The sequence below is a fragment of the Helianthus annuus genome, chromosome 10 (genome assembly GCF_002127325.2).
Source record: "Helianthus annuus cultivar XRQ/B chromosome 10, HanXRQr2.0-SUNRISE, whole genome shotgun sequence".
In the NCBI taxonomy this organism is placed as follows: Eukaryota; Viridiplantae; Streptophyta; class Magnoliopsida; order Asterales; family Asteraceae; genus Helianthus; species Helianthus annuus.
The window spans coordinates 161,673,043-161,699,100 of NC_035442.2; the positions used below are offsets into that span (position 1 = coordinate 161,673,043).

General features: G+C 37.8%; 1 non-coding gene across 1 annotated transcript; it reads left to right on the plus strand.

Moving 5' to 3' along the window:
• Positions 1–22,600: 22,600 nt before the first annotated feature.
• On the plus strand, positions 22,601–22,707 carry LOC118483611. Its single transcript, XR_004870898.1, has one exon. It is a non-coding gene; the product is annotated as a small nucleolar RNA R71 (small nucleolar RNA).
• Positions 22,708–26,058: the final 3,351 nt, after the last annotated feature.

Genomic DNA, 26,058 nt, shown 5'->3' on the forward strand with positions numbered 1-26,058 from the left:
TCAAAACCACTAAAAATGTTAGTTTTGACATTGATATAGTACATATAAACAAGTTCCAATATCGAATCATGAAAAATAAAATAAAATTTCAAATTCGGTCCTGTCGCGTGTCGCGCTAGGCATCTTGCATTTTGTCGCGTGTCGCGACGGATCTAAGTGATCCTGTCGCGTGGCGCGGGGGAGACGGTTTTCCAGCAAGTGCAGGTTTTTGACCTGCATTTGCTGCCAGCTCTGGAAACTCGGATTTTCAACTTCAAATGAGCATATCTTTTGACTCGTAAGTCCGTTTTAGGTGATTCTTTTTCCTATACGTCTGTAAATTCATTACCAACGTGTCTATGATAATTATCATACCGAAAAGTTTAACTTACGGGCCGAACTACTAAAAGTCACTTATGCAATTATTCGGCCCATTCTAACTTCACTCAGTTAGCTACCATTTAACTAGTAAACCTATGGCACTTTATACCCAACATCCGGGGCTTATCATCACCCGCATTTCTTTACCAATCTCATGGCTTAATACTCTTGTGATTGTTATCGCCATTGTTAACTCACTAAAACACTAATATAACAATTTACACAACTAATCGACCCGTTGGCTCATCTTGTGGAATCCTCCAATATGATGACTACCAAACGGGTTCTTACTGACTCTAAGCATATTAATTCAAGTAACTATCATGGTCGCTACAATCAACGAAATTTCCATCCTACAATACGACTATACATAATTTAACAACAATTCACTTAATGTAACGGGTCAAGTTACATACCTTCAATGCACGCCCTTCAAACGCAAATCGCCACCGGCTTGTCCACTCGACGCTCCGGTATCTTTTCCTATAGAGTTCAATCACGATACGTTTAGAACTCCTTTTCAATCATATGTCGCATAATTTGCCTAAATATCACAATCATGCGTTTTAACTTTAAATTTCAGTTTCAAGCCTTCTTTGAGGCATTTATACAAACACTTTATGGGCAAAATTTTACATGATTATATAATAAGTCCCTAACTTATCATTTAGCCCGAATTTACATCAATCAAGCTTTCACATATAAAATTTAACATTCATATTTCAGAAATCTCTTTCCATGACCCATATTACACTAGAATAATGCTCAAAACCCTAGTGTTTATCTATTCTTCACCAAAACCCATGAATCACCTTCAATGTGTTCAAGAAATTTCCAGAATTTAGACTTGATTTCACATGTTGTTGTCTAGGTTTTACTCCTAGATACTATATCATCCCTATCTTAACCAAATAACAAACATGCATCATCAAATTTCAGATTTCCCAAATTCATGAGAATTTCAACTAGAGAATTTTCATCAAATTTTACATACCTTATAACCCCCTTGCAATGAGGATCACTAATCTCAGCTCGGATTTCGTTTTGGATCAGATTTGAACCTTCAATTTAGGTGTTTCGTGGAATTTAGGGTTTTGAAAAGCTTGGTCCCCCCCTGCTTTGGTCGATCTCCAGCCCTCTCACAAGGGGGTGTTTGTGTTTTAATAAAATGTTTTTATTAAAACTAGTTTCAAGTTAAACACTTTTGGTCCCTTTAGTTTCTTTTAGTTTATTTTTATGTCCTTAACTACACATAAGTCATCATCTAACTAGGTTCGTGTCATTCCTAGTTAGTTTATTTTACTAATTTATTTGCAATCTAATTGCAAATTTAAGAATTTATATTTTCGGGATGTTACAAGTCCACCCCCCTTAAAAGGGTTTCGTCCCCGAAACCAAAGTACGTACCAAATAATGTAGGGTAGAGACGTCGCGTCTCCTCTTCGGACTCCCACGTAGTGTCCGAACCTTTCCTATGCTCCCACTTGATCTTAACTTGATCGATTTGTTTGTTTCGCAAGTGCTTGACCTTTTGATCTAAAATATCCAATGGCCTTACCGCATAATTCAGGCTATTATCCACCTCGATATCGTCGTAATGGATATAAGCTGTTTCCTCCGCTAGACATTTCCGCAATTGCGACACGTGAAACGTGCCATGTATTCCACTCAACTCTTCCGGTAGCTCGAGGCGATAAGCCAACTTGCCAACCCGTTCGATGATTTTAAATGGCCCAATAAACCTCGGGCTTAGTTTCCCCCTTTTCTGAATCTGATAACGCCCTTTCATGGGGAAACTTTTAGCATAACCATATCGCCTATCTGAAATTCAATCGGTCTTCGTCTTTTGTCGGCATAAGACTTCTGTCTATCTTGGGCTGCTTTCAAATGGGCTTGCACCACTTCAATTTTCTCATTAGTGGCTTGGATTATGTCTTTATGTGCCAATTCACGTGGTCCCACTTCACCCCAACACACCGGGGTTCTACATTTTCTACCATATAGCATCTCGTAAGGTGCCATGCCGATACTCGAATGGTAACTATTGTTATACGAAAATTCAGCCAAGGGTAGATAAACATCCCAACTTCCACCGAAGTCAATGATACATGCCCGTAACATATCCTCTAGTGTCTATATTGTTCTCTCACTCTGCCCATCCGTCTGAGGATGGTAGGCTGATGGAGAGTGAGAAACATGGGTGTTAAACGTGCTTATCTTACGTGCTTTAATTTGTTTTACGTGATAATATGCTTAGAATATGTTTATTGCGAGTGTTTATGCTTTTTCAGGTAAAACGCGTAATTGGTGAAGTTTGGAATTTTAGTGGATTCATGTGAGGAGGTTTGGTTCTAGAAATCAACATCAATCTTGATATTGGCGGTTAGGGTGGACTTTGAGATGACCACCATTCATCACCAATATAAACATCATCATTGAAAGCAGACTAGGATTTACGGTTGAAAGACATCAGCGATCACATGTAGACTTATTGTGAGAACTCAACAACATTAATTGAACATGTTGATATCATTGATGGCATGGACAAAAACACAACATCAAATCATCATTAATGTGTGAGGACATGTGAGCCTAAGGGAAAGGAAAGAATAAAAGATGGCTTACATATGCACATGGAGGGCTTTTGTTTATCACATCATCCATCCATATACATCTACATACAACACGCATACATATGCTGACGATTGTTTGGCAGATGTTGATAAACAAGAAAAAAAAAGACATTATCAAAAGTGGGACTTGGGAATATTGAAGTCAACAACATAATCTCATCATCACATCACGTGAACTAAGTAGGGGGCATGTTGGCGGCTGGCTTTGGAGAAGCAAAATACATGTGGGAGGCATTAATTGTGGAATATGCTTTGGGTGATCACGTGCACAAGGGAAACAATTTATCACATGGATTTTATTAATGCAAGCAAAAGAAACAGATATGTTGAGTTGTGGCTTACGGAGTCAGTCCGTAACTTACGGATGGTGTCAAGTCTTCACAAAAGAAACAGTGACATGCACTTGTGATCTATGTTTGGAATATGTAGCTTACGGATTAATCATTGGCAGCTAGTTGCATTATTTTGGGCTCCCACTTAGTGGGCTTCATGGATCACGAAAGGGGGGATTGACAGCCGCAAAACATACACTTAGAGGGGGCTCTCAAAAATCACAATCAAGCACACATCATCATTAATCATCATCAGCCGCACAAGATCCGATTCGATCATGCTTTCAATCTCTTACCAAGCTTTTGAAGGTTGTTCGAACGTCATGAGCGGCTAGTCATCCCGTGACCGTCTCCGGGAATAGGGTTTATGCGTGAAACTTTGGTTTGCTTATTGTTACAACGTTTTGGATTAGGATTCGATTAAACATTCGGTTAGTCGTTCCTATTGTTTTTGTTTCGATTAAACATTATTAGATTATCGTAATCATTTGAGTTCATCAATTATTTGGTTTGTTCGTCAACAACCGGGATTAAATTCTAGGTTGTCATTGTTTTAACCTTTAATCATTGAACTTGACTATGTTTATGATGTAACATCCCAAAACCCGAATGTTTATACTTGTCGTATGTTCCTATATAACTTAGTATGAAATAACTAACTAGGCTAATTAACCTAGTTAAGTGTGTGGTTAAAAGTCTTAAATGACCAAAATAGTGCAATTTATGTTAAGTGACAAAGATGAGGGGCCAAATGGAACAAGATGAAAGTTAAGTTACTAAATAACAAAACTCTCACACACAAACACACATATCGTGTGTTCGAGAATGAGCAGGAAGCTCCCATGGAGCCAAGAACCCTAGCTTCATCCTTTTCATCAAATTGGAAGGATAAATGAAGCTCAAATTCAGAACCGAACGCGAATTTGTGATCACCTACACTAGGGGATCATAAGGTATGTCTTAGATTCTAGATTTGATGATTACCCACGAAGTGGGTTATGTTGTAGATCATGAATTGGTATAAAATTGAGCATGAGTATGTGTTAGATTCATCATTTGGAACATGGATTATGCATGGTTTAGGTTAATTTGATGTTTAAGGGTGAAACCCGTTTGTTATGGTGAAGATGATGACATGGGTAAATCATCTATGTCTAAATTCTTGCTTAAAATTGATGTATTTTGATTTGTAAGATGGATTCTTATGAGGGGAATTGAAAGAAATGTGATACTAGTATGTTTGATGTTTATGCATGTATGATTCATGTTGATTAGAAGGAAGAAATTGATGAATTATGTATGAGATTAGAAGGATATGCATGAACTAGTTGTACACTATGCTTACAAGGTAGTACACATATCAAAAGTATGATGAAATTATGAAGAACTTAAGATTAGATCACTTGTAATTGATTAATAAGTAGTTATGAAGTGGGTTTTAGATGATGTAATGTAAATTGATGATTTACTTATGTTAACAATGTTTGGAATCATACATGTGCGTGAGTGTTTAAAGAAATTGGATAAGAAATGGTGAATTGTTGTTAGATGAAGTGAACAAAATGTGATGATAATATGTATGATGTTTAATTTTAAATACCACATGTTGATTAGTAGAAGGATTTGATGAACTATGTATGAATTTAGAAGATTGTGCATGAATTAGTTGTACGTTATGCTTAAAAGATGGTACGCACCCCAATCGTATGATAAAATGTATGTATTGTCGTCCGTATAGTCGATTATGATGTTGCGGGTATATAATGATAGGTCGAAAGTTAAACTAAATGAACCGTTGACTTCTAAAAGTCAACCGTGTATAAGAAGGATGGTTAGACGAGTTGTCATAATTGTAAGATTAAGGTAAGTTATATGGAACGTGTTTGACAAATGTGTGTTTAATGCGATGACATGATGGTTTACATGAGTTTGAAATGATATGAATTTGGTCACATGTATTATGCTTGCTAGAAGTAACTAATGAAAGTCAAATAGGAATTATGCGATCGATATGATCGTTAACATGTACAATTATGTATGCTAATAAGAATGTGATTTCGATGACATGGAAGTATAGGAATCATGTCGAGACGGAATCAAGCACGGAAGGCTAACGGGTCAAAAGTGGCGAGGAAACGAGTATGAACATGGACGCACGAGGTAAGTGATTTTTTTGTAATCACTTCTTAGTTGTTTATGTAAAGTTATGTGCAATTTAATTAAGTATGATGATCGAGGTCAAGTAGGAAAGAATTGTATGAGACCGATGAAGTATTAAACGGATCTTAGTTTTGATCCGAGCGAGGTATGTGTGATTAAGAACTGTAGCTAAGTAGTAGGATTGCTTACTTATGCAAGGGAGTCCTTTGTTGTTAAGGGTAGAGCAAAGTTGACAAAAACGCCCTTGATGGGTAAAACAAGCAAATGGTCTTAAAAGTTGATTACAAACAAGCTATTTGATTAAATGAATGTTTGAAAAAGCAAGAAAGCGAGAAGTATGGTTGTCGTAAGCTAAAGACCTTAAAATGCGCAAATACCCTTAACGGGTCAAAATAAGCTCTTGAACGAAAATGGGTCAAGAGGATGCAAGACATCCGAGAATTTAATCTTGTATGATATACAATGTTGACATTATTAGGTTCATAAGAAGTGTTGGTCAAACAAACAAGTTTTGTGGATGAAGGCATGAACGGGTCGAATAAATCATAAATGAATGATAAGGCGATAGCGTGTAAGTTAGGAATTTAATTAATCCGGATATGGGATTTTAAGTTCATATGATAGAATGTGAATTTACAAGCATGTAGGAAGAAACGGGAGGTCAAACGGGTAAACGGTTCAAAAGTTACGCGCGTTTTAGTGCGTACGGACGACGAAACGAACCTGCAGAAAACTGCAAAAACTAGAGGGCGTCGCCGACGGGTAGGGGGCCGTCGCCGACGGGCAAGGGAAAATCAGTTTTTGTGCTGACGGGTTAATTACCTGTCTACGGGTTTTTGGGCTACGGGTAAATGCAAGGCCCGTCGCCGACGGCCCTAGGGGCGTCGGCGACGGCCATCCCAAGTCCCAAAAGCTGAAATCTTGTTATTTAAGTTAATTTATGTACCGTGGGCTTCGGTTTGATATCCGTGGACTACGGTGGACTTTCCAAACATGATTTTGATGGTTCCTTAGATGTTATGGGCTATAAAGCTAAGTCTAAGACCCATGTTAATAATGTATGATTATGTAAGAGGTACGCGTGATCTAGTACGTGTTCGTTAAAGTATGTACGTATGTAGATGTGCATGTATGCATGTATAAAGATATGTACGAGTGTATGCATGTACGTAACGATGTAGGAAGGGTATGTATGTATGTAGAGGTGTATGTACGTATGCATAAAGATATGTATGAGTATATGCGTGGATGTAGAGATGTAGGAGAGGTATGTCCGTATGTAGATGTGTATGTATGCATGAATATAGAGACGTATGAATGTAGGTACGTACGTAGAAGCGTATTTATGTACATATGAAGATACGTATGATAGTATGTATATATGTGAAGGCATAGAAATGTATGTATGTATGTATGCAAATGTGTATTTGTGTATGCATGGGAGTACGTGTGATCGTAGGCATGAATGTAGAGACGTATGAATGTAGGTACATATGTAGAAGTGTATTTATGGATATATGAAGATACGTATGAGTGTAGGCATGTATGTATTGAGGTATGGATGTATGCAAGAGTATATATAAGTATGATTTTGGATGCGTTAAGTGTTAATGATATTAATCATGTACCTGGAAAACGAAGATTTACGCAAGTACATTATTGAAGACTCACAAGGGAATGGATACGCTAATGATATGCTTAAAGTTAGAGAGAAAGCTGAATGGAAAGTGTACATGTATTGAGTCTTGTTTATGTATTGTATACTAATGTGATGAATGTATGTGGTGAGTGCAGGTTGTACGAATCATGGGTGGTTATCACGAGGAATAGAGCTCGAAGAGCGAGTCACAAGCTAGATTGTACGGGAATAAATGAATATGTATTATTAGTAATCAGGGCTTATGCTTTATTATTTTTTTTTTGTAAAAGATACATATTAAAACGTACTCTCAAGTAAGTCATGACGTTAATAATGAAAGAAATTTTATGGCACGAGTTTCCGCTGCGACTTTTTGTCAAATACGAATTAGGGTGTAACAAGTTGGTATCAGAGCCCTGGTTTGAGAGAATCAAGTAAAAGGAGGTGAATACTTGAACTCAAACCGGTGTGCTCTCGTGACCAAGAACCCGTACAATCCAAGACTCGATCGAGGCCTAAATGCAAAAGCGAATGTAAGTATGTATTAGATTATGTATTTGAAGGAAACTAATAGTATGTTATGTGCAAGGTAAGCTTAAGAGTTTGAAGAGGGTGATCCGTGAATGCAGAATAGGATGAACGCTAAGGCGGGCGAAGGTGCAAAAAGGCAAATTAACCCCAGGTACACAATACTAATATGTATGAGTACCGATGTCAAAAGAAAAAGGAAGGGGTCTCCTTGGGAGAGTAATTATTAAACGAAAGACAATGATGTGGTCTTGGGGAAGTTTTAGAAATATGCACGAAACTGAAACCCATCTCTCGGGCATAAGGCGATGATTACACGAAGGCACGAAACTAGTGTGTGGATTGCGTACCTGGCCAGTACGCAAGAAGCATATGACGTTCGTGAGACCGTGGCAATTATTGCAGGTATGTCCGGTAGAACTGGGTAGCAGGTGGGCGCTATGTTGTAGCGAATGCGAAATAGCAAACCCATTGCGGATTTGGTTATGCTAACGAAGGTTATGATAAGCTATGCGAGCCGACCGGTTCTAGCGAACAAGTCGAGCAAGAATAAGCTACCATCCGTTTTGAACGGGTGACTTTGAATGCTTTAATGAATGCTAGAAGCTTAATCCGTTATACGGATAGAAAGAAGAATTTATGTTAAAAGCGAAAAACCCAATTACTTGGGTAGTCGAATGTGTATGCTTAACTCTCATTGAGAGTGTTTATGCCAAACCCAATTACTTGGGTAGTCGAATGTGTATGCTTAACTCTCATTGAGAGTGTTTATGCCAAACCCAATTACTTGGGTAGTCGAATGTGTATGCTTAACTCTCATTGAGAGTGTTTATGCCAAACCCAATTACTTGGGTAGTCGAATGTGTATGCTTAACTCTTATTGAGAGTGTTTATGCCAAACCCAATTACTTGGGTAGTCGAATGTGTATGCTTAACTCTCATTGAGAGTGTTTATGCCAAACCCAATTACTTGGGTAGTCGAATGTGTATGCTTAACTCTCATTGAGAGTGTTTATGCCAAACCCAATTACTTGGGTAGTCGAATGTGTATGCTTAACTCTCATTGAGAGTGTTTATGCCAAACCCAATTACTTGGGTAGTCGAATGTGTATGCTTAACTCTCATTGAGAGTGTTTATGCCAAACCCAATTACTTGGGTAGTCGAATGTGTATGCTTAACTCTCATTGAGAGTGTTTATGCCGAACCCAATTACTTGGGTAGTTGAATGTGTAAGAAAGAAGAAAGCTCATATACGGATGGAACTAAAATGAAGTAACTATGATTAGACAACTGAGATGACTAACTTTAAAATCTTGTTGCTGAAGGTAGGTAAAACTTTAAGTTTTTGTTAAACACATGTAAGGAAGAAAAGGTACGAATGATATGTTTGAAACCGCTAGATGGATTCAAACATAGAAGGAATGAAGGGTATGGATGTTACATTTAAATCCGTGGGACGGATTTAAAACATAAAAAGGATGTAATGAATGCCTTTATAAGTAAGCATGAATGGAAGGAAGTACGAATGTGTACCCCAATGCATCTATGATAAGTAAGAAAAGTCAGTTTACCTTAAGAGGTCAAACTACAAAGATAGGCAAAATAAGTAACCTTAAGGAATGAAACATGGAATGTGTAATAGCATGTACATAAGAAGTTGTAAAAGGATTATAGACGAATAATCATCTAGTATAATGAATGTTCGAATGAAATATGCTAACTGCTAAATTGTTGATGATTATGTTAGAACTCTTGATGTGACTATTAAGTCAAACATAAATGTGTGTGTGTGTGTAAGAGGAAATGAGAAAGGTTTCGGGGACGAAACCTTATTTAAGGGGGGTAGACTTGTAACACCCCAAAACCCGAATGTTTATACTTGTCGTATGTTCCTATATAACTTAGTATGAAATAACTAACTAGGCTAATTAACCTAGTTAAGTGTGTGGTTAAAAGTCTTAAATGACCAAAATAGTGCAATTTATGTTAAGTGACAAAGATGAGGGGCCAAATGGAACAAGATGAAAGTTAAGTTACTAAATAACAAAACTCTCACACACAAACACACATATCGTGTGTTCGAGAATGAGCAGGAAGCTCCCATGGAGCCAAGAACCCTAGCTTCATCCTTTTCATCAAATTGGAAGGATAAATGAAGCTCAAATTCAGAACCGAACGCGAATTTGTGATCACCTACACTAGGGGATCATAAGGTATGTCTTAGATTCTAGATTTGATGATTACCCACGAAGTGGGTTATGTTGTAGATCATGAATTGGTATAAAATTGAGCATGAGTATGTGTTAGATTCATCATTTGGAACATGGATTATGTAAGAGGTACGCGTGATCTAGTACGTGTTCGTTAAAGTATGTACGTATGTAGATGTGTATGTATGCATGTATAAAGATATGTACGAGTGTATGCATGTACGTAACGATGTAGGAAGGGTATGTATGTATGTAGAGGTGTATGTACGTATGCATAAAGATATGTATGAGTATATGCGTGGATGTAGAGATGTAGGAGAGGTATGTCCGTATGTAGATGTGTATGTATGCATGAATATAGAGACGTATGAATGTAGGTACGTACGTAGAAGCGTATTTATGTACATATGAAGATACGTATGATAGTATGTATATATGTGAAGGCATAGAAATGTATGTATGTATGCAAATGTGTATTTGTGTATGCATGGGAGTACGTGTGATCGTAGGCATGAATGTAGAGACGTATGAATGTAGGTACATATGTAGAAGTGTATTTATGGATATATGAAGATACGTATGAGTGTAGGCATGTATGTATTGAGGTATGGATGTATGCAAGAGTATATATAAGTATGATTTTGGATGCGTTAAGTGTTAATGATATTAATCATGTACCTGGAAAACGAAGATTTACGCAAGTACATTATTGAAGACTCACAAGGGAATGGATACGCTAATGATATGCTTAAAGTTAGAGAGAAAGCTGAATGGAAAGTGTACATGTATTGAGTCTTGTTTATGTATTGTATACTAATGTGATGAATGTATGTGGTGAGTGCAGGTTGTACGAATCACGGGTGGTTATCACGAGGAATAGAGCTCGAAGAGCGAGTCACAAGCTAGATTGTACGGGAATAACTGAATATGTATTATTAGTAATCAGGGCTTATGCTTTATTATTTTTTTTTTTGTAAAAGATACATATTAAAACGTACTCTCAAGTAAGTCATGACGTTAATAATGAAAGAAATTTTATGGCACGAGTTTCCGCTGCGACTTTTTGTCAAATACGAATTAGGGTGTAACATATGAAATCTGAAATTGGCAATTAATTGGACTACTATTCATTTGCATCAATCTTTCGGTTTCGATCGTGGATCATTGCAATCAAATATATTGTCCGTTAATTATTTATCAAAACAAGTTTACAAATCATGTCTATGTGATTTCCAACTGGTAGTAACTAAGTAACCTGATTTTCTGCATAACCTGAAAACCCGGAGATTGGTCCATTCTCTCATAATTGTTTACAACTCTAATTTACATTTGTTTTTGCAATCATTCTCACAGCTGCAAAAAGCAATTAGTCAGAAGCCGATGATAATTGAAACAACAAACTTTTACACTTTCCACTGATTCCCCGTGGATTCGACACCCTACTTGCCCTTACTAGAAAAAGGTGAATAGGACACTTTTAACTTTATTTTTTGACCGACCTTACGACATCGATCATAGGCGGTGCTAACGAAGAGTTTTGTTCCCATCTGTTCTTGAAAATCTCACCAAAAATTTGAAGTAAACCAGGTATCTCTATCCGACACAATAGATATCGGTACTCCGTGACGTGCCACTATTTCGTTTGTATATACTTCAGACATCTTTTCCGAAGTATATGTTTCACGTATAGGAATAAAATGTGCACTCTTCGTCAATCTATCCACAATCACCCATATTGCGTCGAATCCCCGAATCGTTTTAGGTAGTTTGGTCAATAGGTCCATAGTGATATGTTCCCATTTCCAAACCGGGATCTCCAAAGGTTGCAGTTTCCCATAAGGTTTCTGGTGTTCCGCCTTGACTTGTAAGCAAGTCAAGCACTTTTCCACATATTTCACCACATCCCTCTTCATTCCGGGCCACCAATAATTTTGTTTCAGATCGTTGTACATCTTGGTCGCACCCGGATGAATAGAATATCGGGATTTATGGGCTTCATCAAGTAGCAACGCCTTCACCCCACAAGTGTACCCGAGGTCACCACAAGCTGCATCGACCTTACTCGTATTGGGACATAGTCCGCTTTTCTGCTCAGAGCGTTCCATGAGGCGTTCACAAGGTTTAAGGAGTTGCTTAGGAAATGCCCACATCATGAAATTCAGACATGGGAATTAATTAAGGCGTTTTATGATGGGCTACTTCTTGATGATGTAAGAGATCTCATCGCCATTAGTAATGGTACGTTTCTTACAAATACAGAAGCTGCAGATTGGGCATATTTGGAGAGACAGAGTGCTACTTCTAAGAGACAGGCACAGTCTAGCAGGAGAGCAAGATCAGCATCAGCGAGATCAGTTGATTATGAAGATGAAGATCGGGTTGAGAAATTAAAACATCGGAATTTGCTATTAGAGCGACAGGTAGCTCAAATGAAGTTGGGAAAGGGAGCTAAAGTTAGGGCAGCTAATGCATTCGCGGTGTGTACAGATTGTGGTGAGTTAGGACACCAGGTTGGAGAGTGTCACTCAAGGATGGGTCCGAATGAAGAAGTGAACCAAGTATTCGGTGAACGAAAGCAGTATGATATGAAATCGAATACATATCATTCAGGTTTGCGAAACCACCCCAATTTTAGTTACGGTAATTTTGCTAATCAAATGAACCCTAATTTTCAGGTACCTATGCAAGGAGGCCAGCAGTATCAGAGTCGTCAAGGTAATTACTCGCAAGGTAATTACCAAAATCAGGGCCAGTATAATCAGGGTAATCAGCAAGGGAACTTCTCAAGTTCTAGCAGTGGAACGAGTGATGACAAATTGGATGCTATTATGAAGTTCATGAAGGACATCTAAAAGGATAATGAAGTTCGAGACAAAACTTCTGAAGCAATGCAGAAGCAATTGGGGCAACTAGCAGAAGGCCTGGCTCAGCTGAGAAGAGATCCTGGTAAGTTACCAAGCACTACGACAGTTAATCCAACACATCAGTCATCTAGCTCGAAGAATGGAAGAAATGTGCACATCAATGCGGTAAGTGTTCTCCCAACTTTTGAAACTGGTAGTGTTGAAGTAACTCCACTATCACAATTAGTTAAGGAGGTGATTGAGGATGTTGTTACTGATTCGAATTCTCAACATGATCGGGACCCACCAAGGGATGAAAGGTGGGAAAGTTTTAAACAAGCTAAAATTAATCTACCCTTACTCGATGCGATTAAAGAGAGTCCCGATCAGGTTGAGTGTCTGAAAGAGTTAAGTACCCAAAAACGACTTCACAAGTTTCCTAAAAAACTTGATTTGACTGCAAACGTGAATGCCGTTTTATTGGGTACCCTTCCCCCAAACTCCAAGATCCAGGAGCACCCATTACTTCCGTACAAATGGGTGAATTTAAAATAGAAAGGGCACTGTTGGATCTTGGAGCGTGTGTTAGTATTCTACCAGGGAATCTGTATGACCAATATGATTTTGGTCCGCTACAAAAAGTCAACACCACCGTGGTGTTGGCTGATCAGACTCCCATGTGTCCGAGGGGAATGGTAAGAGATGTAATTGTGAAGGTAGAAGAGTGTTACTACCCAGTTGACTTCTTAGTGCTTAATTGTACCACAAGTGCAAAGAACACGCAACCTCCAGTCATTCTAGGTAGACCGTTCTTAGCGACTGCTCATGCAATTATCAATTGTGTTGATGGAACGGTAAGTATGAAGTTTGGTGACCGTGAGTTCCGGTTAAATGTGTTTTCAAATGTCACTAACCCTCCTATTTTAGGTGAACACTCAAAAGCTAAAAGTGATGAAGAAAATGTCTCTCATGCAAAGGAGATTCAAACCAAACATGAGTGTTTTACGGTTGACAGGTTTGAAGTGGCAGCGGGCAAAGCAATAAGGAAAAAGGAAGGTGTGGCTCATGAGGAGTTTGAGAGAGACAAAGGGAAGCCACGAGGGAAGAAGAAGAAAAAGAAACCGCTTGAATGTGATAATGCAAAACAAAGATTAAAGTTATTCGGTCCAATGTAGAATACAGTGGACGACTTACTAGAGCATTGGCGGGGTACATACTTAGAGGCCATGGGATGCAAGCATCCCACTCGACCACCATAAGGGAACATCAGGTACGGTCTGGCTGAAGACCTATAAACTTAGCGCTCTCAGGAGGCAGCCCGAGGTTGTAGAGTAGTGTATATTTATTTCGTTTTTGCATGAGTACTTTTGCAGGTTATTAGGTTATTGATCTCTACGGATGCAATGGTCCAAGTGTGGGGATGTTTGGTGAAATCCCAACACGTTCTAGTTGCAGTGGCAGACAAGGCACAGATTAGAGTTCAGTCAGAACCGTCCATACTCAATCTCCATTTGGACGAGGATGATTTGAACACTAATTATAGAGATTGACCTGAGCACTTGTGGACACGGCCACGAATGAAATGCTATATGGTCGTGGTGGAACATGATGCATGATGATTCTACGTTTTAAACCAGGGGAGTCTGTTCCACTTTTATTACCACATTTTTATTGCATTTTTATTCGTGTTTTTGGTGGTGTGAACAATTTGTTTAGGGAATGTGTTTTTGCTTATTGTGTTAGGAACGGTCGCTCATGAGGTTTTTTAGTTGGTATTCCCGGGTTTATTTTAAAAGCACTATATATTGGGGACAATGTCGCCCAAGTGTGAGGATATGGAAACCCGGGAAGGGAAAGGCTTTGGACAAGAGTGTGAAGGAGGTTGAAAGTGATTGAAAATGATGAAAACTGAAAGAAAAATTGAAAATTTTTAAAATTTTAAAGAATTTCATCGCCTTAAGTGAACTAAATGGATATGAAAACTGAACGTTTCAATCACTTATGGGTTCCTTGCCGGTAGTAAACTAACGTAGTCCCTTGTCATGGTCGTTCCTTTAAGTTTCATGAGAGTAGGTCCGACAGGTGTTTTCAGGATAAAAGAATTGAGAAGAGATGTCTATTTAGGGGTAACATGCTTTAGATTGCATATGCTACATGTCGGTAACCTTTTACTCTTTCTTTTGTGAGAATTTTGAGCCTGTAGAACTGATAGAATGATTTACATATTGAATTCATTTGTTGAGAGCAGGCCGCATGTTATTTTGTGTTAGAACTTTGACGTGATGTCGTGGTCACAATCAAATTTAATCCCAATACAACTAAATAGATAGCGGTAAGTGGGTATCGAACACAGGGAGTTTGTGAAAAATGTGTTATTTGAGAATTTATCTAGATTAACTAAATTAGACTAATTGCAAGAAAAGTAAAATTCAAGAGTTGGTTTGATTGGATTGGTTTCTTTTAAAACTACGATTACTAATTAATTTGCAAAATGAGAATTGAGTTTGTAAACAATTTAAAGACAAATGACCATCCTAAGTTTCCGGTTTGCTTCAACAATTGTGCTATCATTTACTAGAAAAAACTACATAGACATAGTTCATGTGAAATTATTTGTTGTGATAAAAGGGAACTAAGTACTCAGATTCCTAGAACGTGAGGTTGTTACCCGATGACCAATTGACCCTTACCCAATCCTAATTTTACCCATGATATCTCGATTGCCAACGGCACCAAGAACGTATGGTTTCAAAGAAGAATAATTGTAAACATCAACAATTTACAACCAAACAAGAACACACCATGATAAACAAAACATAAGTTAATTCATCATTCTAGAAATATTAAATAAGCACAATAGTTTCACAAACCTTCCACCTAGGATGACCATAAAGTATCTAGCCACACATGGCTTGAACAAACATCATAATGCAAAATAAAAGCTATTCTTGTTCAACACACTTAACTAGATAGAAAATAGATGATAAGATATGTTTTCTTCACTCCCAATCTCTAAATATACTCACGAACTCGTCCCTTAGCAGGTAGTAACCGATTCCTAATCATAAGTCCCCATAAATTCCATAAAAATGGCAATTTAATGAGGGAGTTACAAGTTTGGTTTTAGTCAGAGCCGTAACCTACGGCCCTCCGCCGTAGGTTACGGCGGTAAGCATAGTCAACAGGTCAACATGGGGCCGTAACCTACGGCCACCTGCCGTAGGTTACGGCGAGCAATGAAGTCTTACGCCTCTCCTCTCCTGTTTTACGGCTATGCATCCAGACAAGAACATGGGAGCCGTAACCTACGGCCCTTAGCCACTCAAGAACTCTCGGTGACAAGCAAGAATATCACATAATGCTAACCCACTCAATGCGTGTGTGTGCGACAATAAGCTTGTATAAGAATCAAATTTCCTCCTAACCAATATCTATCATGCTTTTGAATCAAAGGAACTTACGGGTTGTAACGGGGCTAGGTGCAAAGGTAGGAAAATGGTGGTATATATATATATGAGGATGCTATGTAAAAAACCCCATTTACTTAGAAAACTTAGGAAACCTTACTTGTGGCCTATATTAATCCACGTTGCCATAGTCCATTGTTAATCCTTTTTGCTCTCAAGGTTATATCAGTAATTTCCCAACCCAAGTTATTTTCCCAATTTGATCTAACATGATCATTTAATGCCAATCAACTCATGTGTTCAAATCAGCCACCCCATATTTCTTTTACCCTATTTCATTTCATTTTAATTTATATCTTCTTTTAACAGAAAGAGAAAGTGCATATTTCATCTTCTCCTCCAAATTATCATTTCTCCATTAATGGCCATGGAGACAAATCCACCAACCTCCGAGTTAATGTCACCGGTCCATAGTTTCCCCAACAGGTTCATTGACAACGATGAAGAAGGAAGTGAAGAACGAAAATCAGATCGATCAATCCCTGATGAAGAACGTGGTTTTGTGATGAAGATGTTAATATATGAAGTCTGATCCACGTGGAAACCCCTTCCAGATCTTGTTCCATTCCTTTTAGATCTCCTTTGTCCACATGTTTCATAATGTTGTTACAGATTTGGATATTTGTGAGTTTTTTCCACTTTTTTTGTTTATATAAAATATGATTTGTATATGTTGTTTCAGATCTTGATATTTGTGAGTTTTTTACACTCTTTTAGTTTTATGCAACATATGTTTTCATATATGTTTAATTCTGGGTATTTCGTATGGATTTTTCTGATTTTGTGGAGTTTATGTTAGTTGATAACTTGAGCATGTAGGTATGAACTTTTGAAAGATGATTATAATTTACGGTTCTACTATTTTACACTTAAATATTGAACCAATAAAATATTGAATTTAAAATTGATATAGGTATGGACTTTATAAGATGATATTCAACATCTGGCTCCATTTTTTACACTTACAATATCAAAAATTATTCATAAAACCTGGTTGTTAATAGGTTTTTGTGTAATGGCTGTTTTAGAGATGAAACATGATTTTTTTTGTTAAAATGGTTCTTAAAAGGGGTAAATGTTTATGTAATTTACAGGTTTTTATTTTTGTGTTACAGCACAACACAAATAACACGTGTTATAGCAAACGTTGGTTTCGTCAAACGTGGATCAGATGCTCAAGGATCATGACCATGTTTATGTTACAGCACAACACAACTAACACGTGTTATAGTTTGAACTTCTCGGACATGCATGTGTTACATGTGACATGAAACCCATGTACAACATAACAGGTGTTACGTGAGACATGAAAACACATTTTTATAACTTCCATGGCATACGCACACCCACATGTTTACAAACCGTTTCAAGACCGACCCAAACAATAAAGCAAGGGTAGCCGCTGAAAAGCTAAAGCAGCAAAGGTAGCCGCTGAAAAGCTAAGGCAGACTGTCAAAGGAAGCTCCACCATTTTTCTTAGTGCTATGTATTTTCGTTTACTAGTAATATGTATTTTGAGACTCTTATTGTTTTGTCTAGTACATGATGTTAAAACGGTATGGACTTAACACATTATGGAAGCCTTAACACACGTTATAAAAGAGACTTAACATATACGTTATATCAGGTATACTATGTTGTTATTAAGTTACTATTGGAGTTTATGCATCCATTCTAGAAGTTTTAACACATATTACTATTGGAGTTTACTATTGGACTTAACACATTCTGGAAGTCTTAACACACTATTGGAGTTTATGCATCCATTCTGGAAGTCTTAAAACATGTTATAATAGAGGCTTAACACACGTTATATCAGGTTTACTCTGTTGTTATTAAGTTACTATTGGAGTTTATGCATCTATTATGGAAGTCTTAACACATGTTATAATAGATGCTTAACACATGTTATATATTTCAGTCGCTTAATACATGTTACAGTATGTATATACACATCATGGTGTTTTGGAAACCACTAGCTTATACATGACACCATGTTAGGTTAAACCAAGATTATAACAGAGGCTTAACACATTTTATCCCAGGTATACATGACACCATGTTAGGTTAAACTAAGATTATAACAGAGGCTTAACACATTGTAAACCACTAGCTTATACATGAATACATGTCAGGTTACAAAAAGATTATAACAGTGGCTTAACACATGTTATACATTCCAAAATGTGCAAAACAAATGACCCGTTTCATATTATACCGGTACATGTGTTACCATAAATGGCTCGTTTCATATTACACGTTACATACTAACTTGTACACTTATTACTTGTGCAAGTTTTACGCTCAGTATCCACATTATCGGATATTTTAAACATCAACAAAAATAAAATAGATATTACTTGTTTTTTTAATTAACAAAAGGTTAATACATGTTATATATCATTCTAACAGGGGCTTAACACATGTTATACATGAACACATGTCAGGTTTACATCATGGTGTTCTGTTACAGCATGAACCACTAACACATGTTATAAATGAAGGAAGACTTCTTTCCCAAAGGATGTGACTTATTCAATGTCCCCGCATTAACGTCGCCTACATACATCCAGCTTGTCAATTGAATATCTTTTATGGATCTGTTTCTGTAAATCAACACACGTTATATATCATTCTAACAGGTGCTTAACACATGTTACAGGTCTGTCTCTGTAAATCAAGCAACCCAACAAAAAAAATATTGTTAAGATCAAAAGCCCCAAACAAGCAACCAAACCAACAAAAAAAACCCCTTCAAAATCTCATCCTAAAGTTTTGGATTTATTTAAAATACATTAACATTAACCATTACTAGAACACACATTAACTTCTCCTACATCCATCCAGCTTCTCAATTAAATATCTTTATGAGTTTGTTTCTGTAAATCAACACACGTTATATAACATTATAACAGGGGGGCTTAACACGTGTTATGGGCCTGAGTCTGTGAATCAAGTAACCAAACAAAAAAAAAACACTTACTATTCAGATCAAAAACCCAAACAAGCAACTCAAACCAACAAAAAAACAGCTACTGTTAAGATCAAAAGCCCCTAACAAGCAACTAAACCAACAAAAAAACCCGTTCAAAATCTCATCCTAAAGTTTTTGATTTATTTAAAATACATTAACATTAACCATGGATACCCCATTAACCAATACTAAAACAATTTCAGCACACAAAAACATATTAACAACCATTTCAACAAAAAATCAAGTGTGAAATGATATTTCAAGAACACTTACCGGATCTATACCCGTCCGATGAACACGAAGAAGATCTTCAAACCTTCTTCTCACACACACACTCGTGCGTGTGTCTTTGTGATAAAGATTGTTGTTTCTCTATCTAAAACATCAACTTTCTCTCTCTAAAAACATTCATCTTGTCATCGCTCTTCTCACACACACACACACACTCGTGCGTCTGTCTTTGTGATTTTTTCAGACCACATGACGCTGAAATTATCTTCAAATGAAGATCACCATTGAAGGATCACCATTGAAGACCATGAAGCTTTCTTCTTTTCAATGATGAAGAAATGGGAGAGAGATAATAGTTAATTGAAAGATTTGACTAGAAGAAAGAGGAGAGAGATTATGACACAAGTGGGTTTTGTCATTTTTAATGCCAAAAGGTGGGTTTTGTTCTACCGAAAATGCCCTCCCAGACTTTCAAATGTGCATTATACTATTTCTTTTAATTATAATTGTTACTAAAATGATGAGAGCCATTGATCAAGTTGGATGAAAGAGAATCAATGGATGAGGTGGGTTTCCAAGGTTTTTTAAAAAAGATGGGGTTTCTTATAGAGCCCAGCCCTATATATATATATATATATATATATATATATATATATATATGAGCTAATTTGATTTGACCCGGTTTTTATTTTCACTACTAAATAAAACAACATCAACTATATACACAATTTCTTCAACTTCTAAACTATCATTGCAACTAAGTACTTCTTTTTTTTTGTATTTTTCTCATATTTTTCTCTTTCTTTTTTTTCTTTTCTTTCCTTTTTTTTCATAACACATAAAACTCAACAATATATACAAGAACATCAACAATCATAAATTAAATTCCTAAACCGGGTCGTTTCAATAGGTAAAGTTTTTGTAAGAAGTAGGTTTGGGTCACAACCGAATGGTATAAGGCTCAAACATGGCTTTCTAAAGACCAAACCCCCACCCCTCACAATACCAAGCTCATATATGTAATGTATGAGGTCCAACCCCCAATTCCCACACTCTCACACATCAAGACGAGGCTACCTAAAAGTCCCCTATCATTTTCACAAGCATGTTAATCCTAGGCTTCAACAAGAATTCGTACACAAGTTCTATTAACACAATACACACACCGCCACTCAAAACAAGGAAAGCATCTTTAATAATCATGTGTGGCTCAAACACTCACCAAGAAATGACTAGAAAGGGTTGTCGGTGTGTCATGCGGAACAATGTCAAGTGTTTAAATTCCAACAACTTTTTGCTTGGCTTCACAAAAATTTTAAAATTCTCAAAAATTCCCCCCATCCCCACACTTGGGATACATTGACCCCAATGTATGGTTTTGAGGGAAATATCGCTCTTAACCAACAACATTAGCTTTCGCTAATACTCTCAAATCCCAAATTTCTTTTTTGTATTTTTTTTATATTTTTTAAACAAAATCAAACAAACTAACTACCAATATTTCAAAGCTAAAGAACACAACAAGACTAAGGAAAGAGTACATTAACCTGGTGAAATTTGTCACAACAGATGTTGTAGATAATCCGACTTCCTATCACCACTTTCACCCAAATATCCGTACATCTTCCCCACACTTGAATGTCGCCATGGCCCTGAAACATAGAAAGATAAAAATAGCAAGATCAATATAAAACCCCGGGTTGCCTCCCGAGCAGCGCTAAGTTTCGGGTCTTCAACCAGACCGTGCCACCCCCATTTAAGGTGGCTCAAAGAAGCGGTTCCTGCCATCTCCATCACTTCCTTGTGCCATTGAGCAAAATGCATCCATCTTGTTTTGACTCGGTGGGTAATCAAATACGCTCTTGCTTGAACCCATATGCTTTTCTTCAGGATCCGGTGGGTGATTTCTTCTCATTCTTTGCAACACCTTTTCACTAAACCCGCTATCATCCGCCTCAACAAACTCGTAACTAATCATCTTCGTCTGAACATTAAATGACAACTTACGGTTCTTTTCGGTCATGTTAATGATTCCTTCTCTACAATCAATTTGAGCATTTGCTGTATAGAGAAACGGTCGACCCAAAATCACCCTTTGTTGTGACGCCATTGTGGTAGTAGCATAATCTAAAACCAGAAAATCCACTGGGTATTCGAATTCTCCCAACCGAATCATAACATTCTTAACCATTCCCCGCGGAGGCCTCCAACTTTCATCCGCCAAGCTCACCATGGTGTCTATATCTTCAAGCGGACCAAAGTCGTACATATCGTATAGATCGCCTGGTAGCACACTCATGCTTGCCCCGTAGTCCAACAATGCGTGAGGGATTTTTAATTTTCCCACACGAATAGCACGATTGGTGCTCCATGCTCTCTGTCCGTTTCAACCTCGGCATCCTTTTCCAAACCTGCATTCACTTGACAAGAAGATGTTAAAAATGTTTCATTGAATTCTCTATTAGGAACGGTACTTACCACATTTATGTTAACACTTTTAATGTTTTGGGATTTATCACCGTGTCACTTGGTAGCTGGCCTTTTGCTTTCTTCAAAATTGCCACTTCACTCGCAAGTTGACCCATTTGAGTAGTCAGAGTTTGAATAGCTTTATGACGGGCCTCGTCCTTTTGCATCCGAACTTCATCACGTTGATTCATTCGTTGCATTTCGACTTGCATCGCCTTCAACAATTCCATTACTTCGTTTCCACCCGAAGAGCTTTGACCCGTTTGATATTGCCTTTGAAATCCTTGGTTTCCTTGGAAATTCGGGTTAACTTGATTTGAAGGGTTCCCATACCGAAAGTTTGGGTGGTTCCTCAACCCGGGGTGGTAAGTGTTAGAATTTATATTGTTGTAATTTCTACCACCCCCTCCTTGACCTTGCACAGCATGAACCTCTTCGTATTGCCCATCACCTACTTGGCAATTTTCAGCCGCATGACCTATTTCATTGCAAATAGCACAAACATCATAAATTTGATTAGAAGTTTGTACATTACCATCATCAATCGCATGCACTTGTGTTCGGGTAATGGTCGGTCGTGCTCTCCTTGATGCTTGAGCTTTTCTCTTTGATGTAATGGCCATTTGCTCCAAGAACTCCCAATCGTCATTCTCATAATTTGTGCCAAAAGTCCCATTTGTAATGGACATTAAAGCACGAGCATCTTCGGCACTTAACCCCTCGTGGAAAGCATTCATCAACTCCCACAGTTCAATTCCATGATGCGGGCAATTCTTGGTCATCATATTAAAGTGCTTAAAGGCTTCATGAAACATTTCGCCTTGTTGTTGTTGGAAACTCCTCAACCCCTTCCTAACATCATTGGTCTTTTGGGCGGTATGAAATTCGTCTAAGAAAATTTGTTGCATTTCCGCCCAAGTATAAATAGATGCCGAAGGCAAAGTGTAGAACCACTTCTTTGCCTTATCCTCCAAAGAAAATTGAAACAAGACCAACTTTACATCATCGGCCGAAAAACCTTGACTCCCAAGAGTGTTGCAAATTGAGTCGTAGGCTTCTAAATGGAAATAGGGTTCCTCCGTTGTTAGACCCTTATATTTCGGCAAACTTTGCAAGAAATTCGTTCTCACTTCAAAAGTTTTTCCTTGATTGTTGTGAGGAATAACCACCGGTGAAGGATTATGTGTAACACCTCGAAATTTTGTGTCCAATAATGTGTTGACACGTGTCATGAGTTTACACGTGGTATTAAATACTAAATAAAGGACTAAAGTTGACAAACCTTGAAAGTATGTAAATTCGAGGGTTAAAAATGTCAACGAGGGGTAAATATACTGTATAGTAACCCTAAATGATGCTCGTACCTTCAAACGAATAAATCATGGATCGTACGGAGCGAAACGCGGAAGAAAGTGAGAGATTACAAACTACAGGGGTTAAATGTGTCAACATGTTTAATTTATACCGCTGAGTGACCATTTGACAAACCCGAGACTTTGTAACAATAAAATACGCTCACTAGAATATACGATATGAATTTCGCGAAGTTCCGTTTTAAAACGAGAAAGTTATGATCAAATTCGTATGTGAGGGGTTAAAAGCGTCAACAATAAAAGTTAAGGCTTTTCGGATAGTAATTAAACTAACCGGGGACTTAACAATGCGGGTAAAAGTCACGAGGCCCTTAATTGTAAGTAATCGAGGACCAAATCGCAAAGTTACCCCTTCGAAACCGAAAGGTCAGGCTAATCATGACAAAAGATTTGAAAATCTTGGAAATCCAGCCTCAGGCGGGCCGCGTTACAGAAACAATCAAGCTGATGCGGGCCGCGCGCCATATAAAGATCCGTTTACTGACTTAAGGATTCAAGCGGCCCGCGTGAAGGTCCCAAATGCAGAAATCTTGGACAGATTCAATGTTTGAGCTTGTAAACGATCATTGATGCATTAATTGAAGCATGGGCGCCCTCTACATGTCCCCTAGCACCCAGGGACACCTGCTGATCATCCATGAACCATTGTAGGGTGAGTTGTAATGATCTTATGCCAAAATTTTCACTATAAAAGGCAATGCATTGCACCAATGTTCAACACACCTCAAACCTGCTTTCTAGTTCATTTCTGGAGCTCTCAAGCATTCTTGTAACATCTTTAGTCGTGCACCAAGCTTCTGTAAGTATGCCTACCCTTTTGTGGCTTAGTTTTGCATAGTTTAGCTTAAAAGTCAATCCGTCGTAATTAACGATTGACTTTGCGATAAATCACAAATGGTCCAGTGGTGTCACACCCCGATTTCCACGTGTCTCACCGGTGGGCCCGGTGGGGGATTACCGTGACGATGTTGGCAACAATATAGTCAAACCACACAATTATATAATGCACAGCGGAAGCATAAGATAAATATATAAACTTCAACCTCTGGTTGTAATATCAAATGTATTACAGAAGTTGAATATATCCACAGTGGATCAAAATAATAAATATTGTCCATTCAGATGCAGCATCGAGTTTGCGAGACTATGTACGATGCTTAGGACGCCTATACCAGCCCATTTCGTATAGTACCTGCACTTAATCTTTTTGGGGAAAATACGTCAGTTTACACTGGTAAATACATTCAACTGACACATTTGAAAATGTTTATTAAAATTGATTTGAATGCACAAGGCACAAACTCTTTTATAACTTGGGAAAATTATAATGAAATCTTGTGAACGTTTTACATGTTCTTTTATGCGTTCAGTAGCCCGGGTCGTGCCGGGTTAAAGATTTATAGACACACCACATTGCGTAAAACCGTAGTATAAAAACCAACGGCTACGTCTTTTAATTTAATGTCGACACTATATACCGGGTGTACGCCTACACCGGGATGTCGATGGTCGTGGCCATTTCGTAAAATGATGCCAAGGATATCCGGGACAACGGTCATTAAACCCCCCAAAGGCTTTTAAGAAACAAAACTGTTTAAATGAGCTGATCATATTATTTAATTAACCACCTAAGCGATGGAAGAATATAATGCTCAATCAAGCGGTATTAGTATACCGTAACCCAAGCCCATATAGGGGAAATAAGTTAAAGTATTTACCTTTGCAAGTATATTTCCTTAATTTGGATTAAATCACCGATAGCTTTTACTGGGGCTCCTATTCTGGAACGAAGGTTTTAATTAACCTCTTAGAATCCTAACGAGTCGTTATAATGGCCGTAGCCTAGACCGGTTGGTTCCGATATATATAGATATGGTTTAATCGCGCGAAAAGGCGAAAACCGAGAACGGAGTGTGATTCTGACCCAACAAGTTCAGAGACTTGTTTTATATGGGTTAATGGTTCACACTCTGGATTTTGGGGTTCAAATAATATAATTTGACCCGTATCGGCTAATTTATGAAAACTAGTTTCATAAGCCGAACCGTGCGCGCAATAGGCGAAACGGTTAACCATGAGGGTCGTACGCTTATTTCCTAAGTCAATATGCCTTAAATGGGTTGTGGTATCAGTAGGATACCATCCGTGATGCCCGTAACGAGTTTAAGTTAATATTATGCCCCGTAGGGGCTTTTCGGTCATTTTAAAGACTTTTAAAGAGCTTTTCGAGTTCTACAGGAAATCTGAGTTTCCCGAACAGCTTATAAAGCTTAAAATACTTATTTATTATTTAAAACCAGTAGCAACTGGAATCGGGTCAAAAGACCTTGTAGAACTCATGTTTTGGCCGAAAAGGGCATATTCGGTATTTACCGAACCGTAGCCATAACCGCAGGTTATGAGCGAGGTAAAAATTATTAAAAATCTTTAAAATTCCCAAAATATTATTTTAATACAGTGGGTAAAAGTTTTGGTGACGAAATCTTGGTTTAGATAGGTGTTATGCTAATTGCGCCGTTAATTACTAAAGTTTACTTTAAATGCGCCATTTAGCATAACTCTCATTCTAGACCTCGGATTTACGTGAAACTTTAAGGACATGCTTATAATTTAATAAGCAAGGTTCTGGTCCGTTCACGCGTCCGAATTACTCGTTTTAATTTCAAAAGGCCGTTACGGTCAACTTTTAGGCGAATGACGGAAATGCGCAAAAGACTCGGATAACTCATGAACCGATCACAGAGGTTTATACCATCATGTAACCTGGTCCTAAGAGAGTCCTAAGGTATATCTATACCTCACTAAAACGGGTCAGAACTGAAGTCAAAGCAAAAGTCA